This window comes from Nicotiana attenuata, chromosome 6, assembly GCF_001879085.1.
Source record: "Nicotiana attenuata strain UT chromosome 6, NIATTr2, whole genome shotgun sequence".
Taxonomy (NCBI): domain Eukaryota; kingdom Viridiplantae; phylum Streptophyta; class Magnoliopsida; order Solanales; family Solanaceae; genus Nicotiana; species Nicotiana attenuata.
In genome coordinates, this window is record NC_031994.1 from 89,027,706 (window position 1) to 89,031,015 (window position 3,310).

Consider the following 3,310-nt stretch of genomic DNA (forward strand, 5'->3'; position numbering starts at 1 on the left):
TGCTGCTGTGAAAAAATGCAGCAGCTTTTCTTCTAGTCTAAATTGATTTGTTAACCTTTCGGATCCACCCGAGGCCCTCGAAAATCTCAAAAAATATACCAACACATCCCATAACATCATTCGAACTTAGTCGATCCTTCGAAATGCCAAAAACAACATCAAAACACCAAAATCACATCAAATTCAAGCCTATGAACTTTGAAATTCCTAAATTCCACCAACGATGCTGAAACTATCCAAAACAACTTCGATTCACCTGAAATTTTGCAGACATATCCAAAATGACATTACGAACCTGTTCCAACTATCGGAATTCCATTCCGACCCCGATAGCCTATTTTCCATTGCCGACCGGAAATCGCCAAAAACTAACTTTCGCCAATTAAAGCCTAATTCTACACCGGACATCACAAAAATATTCCGGACACACTCCTAAGTCCAAAATAACCAAACGAAGCTATCCGAGCCATAAAATCCACATTCCGATCCACATTCCGAGGTTGTTTACCAATAAGTCAACTCTCTGTTGACTTTTCTAACTCTAAAGCTACTTTTAGAGACTAAGTGTCTCAAACCTTACCAAAACCATTCCGGATTCGATTCGACCAACCCGATGCCCCATAACATGGATAAACAAAGCATAAAGAAGCAGAAATGGGGAAAAACGGAGCGGTAACTCATGAGACGACTGGCCGGGTCGTCACATCCTCCCCAACTTAAACAAACGTTCGTCCTCGAATGAGTCAAGAAACATACCTGAAGCCTCAAACAGGTGAGGATATCTGCTCTGCATCTCCCACACGGTCTCCCAGGTAGCCTCCTCCACGGGCCGACCCCTCCACTGCACTTTCGCTGAAGCTATTTCTTTTGATCTCAACTTCCGAACTTGACGCTCCAAAATAGCTACTGGCTCCACATCATAGGTCAGATCACCCTCCAACTGAACCATGCTGAAATTCAGAACATGAGACGGATCCCCAACATACTTCCGGAGCATAGAAACATGGAATACTGGGTGCACATCTGACAGGCTGGGTGGCAAGGCAAGCTCATAAGCCACCTCCCCAATCCTCCGAAGTACCTCAAAAGGTCCAATGAAGCGTGGACTCAACTTACCCTTCTTTCCAAACCTCATAACACTTTTCAAGGGTGAAACCTTCAACAGAGCTTTCTCACCAACCATGTAGGACACATCACGAACCTTCCTATCACATAGCTCTTTTGTCTCGACTGCGCTGTACGAAGCCTCTCATGAATCACCTTCACCTTGGCTAAAGCATCCTGCACCAAATCTGTACCCAATAGCTTGGCCTCGCCCTGCTCAAACCAACCAACTGGAGATCTACACCATCTCCCATACAAAGCCTCATATGGATCCATCTGAATACTCGACTGGTAGCTGTTATTATAAGCAAAATCCGCGAGCGGTAGGAACTGATCCCATGACCCTCCGAAATAAATGACACAAGCACGCAACATGTCCTCCAATATCTAAATAATACGCCCGAACTGCCCGTTTTTCTGGGGGTGAAAAGTTGTGCTTAGCTCAACCTGAGTACCCAACTCTCGCTGCACAGACCTCCAAAACTGAGAAGTAAACTGAGTGCCCCAATCTGAAATGACGGAAATTGGGACACCATGCAACCGAACAATCTCCTGGATATATATCTCTGCTAACCGCTTAGAGGAATAAGTAGTACAAATAGGAATGAAGTGCGCAGACTTGGTCAGCCGATCCACAATCACCCAAATAGCGTTGAATTTCTTCAAAGTCCGTGGGTGTAACGACCCGATCGGTCGTTTTGAGCTCTAGCACGCCGTTCAGTAGTTCGAGGCCATGAACAACTTCATTTCGGGTTTTATGACTTGCACGCGTGGTCGAAATTGAACTTCGGGAAGTTCGAAGTTGATTTGGAAAGAAATTCTCATTTTAGAGGCTTTGAGTTGAAAGAATTAGCTAAGATCGGATTTTTGAGTAAATGACCTCGGAATCAGGATTCGAAGGTTCCAGCAGGTTCATATGATGATTTCGGACTTGGGCGTATGTCCGGGTCGGGTTTTGGGTGACCCGGGAGTGTTTTGGCGCCTATTGTGGAAGTTAGCATTTTGGAAGAAGTTTTATAAGTTTGGGTTGAAGTGCATTTCAGTGTTATCAATGTTCGTTTGGGATTCCGAGTCAGGGAGTAACTCCGTGTGGTGATTCTGGAGTTGGGAGCGCGATCGGAAGTGAATTCGGAGGTCCGTGGGTCATTTTGGAGTCGTTTGGCTAAAGATAGAAATTTGAAGGTTTTTGAGAAGTTTGACCGGATGTGGACTTTTTGATATCGGGGTCGGAATCCGATTCCAAAAGTTGGAGTAGGTCCGTAATGTCGAATATGACTTGTGTGCAAAATTTGAAGTCAATCGACGTGATTTGATAGGTTCAAACATCAAAAGTAGAAGTTTGAAGTTTTAAAGTTCATAAAGCTTGGATTGGAGGTTGATTCGTGGTTTTAGCATTGTTTGCTATGATTTGAGGCCTCGAGAAAGTCCGTAATGTGTTTTGGGCTGGTTGGTATGATTGGTTGGGGTCTCGAGGGTCTCGGGTGGATTTCGGGTGGTTAACGGATCAAAAATAGGATTTTTGAAAGGGCTGAAGTTGTTGGTTGCTGATACAACCGCACCTGCGAAATTTGGGCCGCAGGTGCGGAGCCGCAGAAGCGGCCAGGAGAGCCGCAGATGTGGTTTTGGCCAGAAGTGAAGGGATCGCACATGCGGTCATGGAGCCACAGAAGCGGGACTGCACCTGCGGTGGACGAGGCGCAGAAGCGGAAAAGGGGAGCCTGGAGGAAACCGCAGAAGCGGTAGATTGGCTCGCACCTGCGGAACCGTAGAAGCGGTCAAGGGACCACATGTGCAGAAGTGCTAGAGGCAGAATGGTTCTTTTAAAATCGGGATTTGGCCATCTTCACTCATATTTTCTTGGCTTGGGCGATTCTTGGAGAGTTTCAAGAGCGGATTTCCATCTTCAACGATAAGGTAAGCTAATCCCATCCATCTTGAGTTAAATATATCGATTATGTATGGATTTTTAGCATGTAAATTGGTAGAAATTGGGGGTTTGAGGGAAAACTTAAAAAATTGATATTCTTGGAATTTGACCACGATTTTGGGTATGAAATTGAGAGTAAATTATATATTCGAGTTCGAGGAGTTATGGGTAAGCTTTATCTTCGAAAAATTTCGGAATCCGGGCACGTGGGCCCGAGGGCATTTTTGTCAACTTTTCGATCGGGGTTAGGAATTATTATAAATTGGGTTATAATGAGCA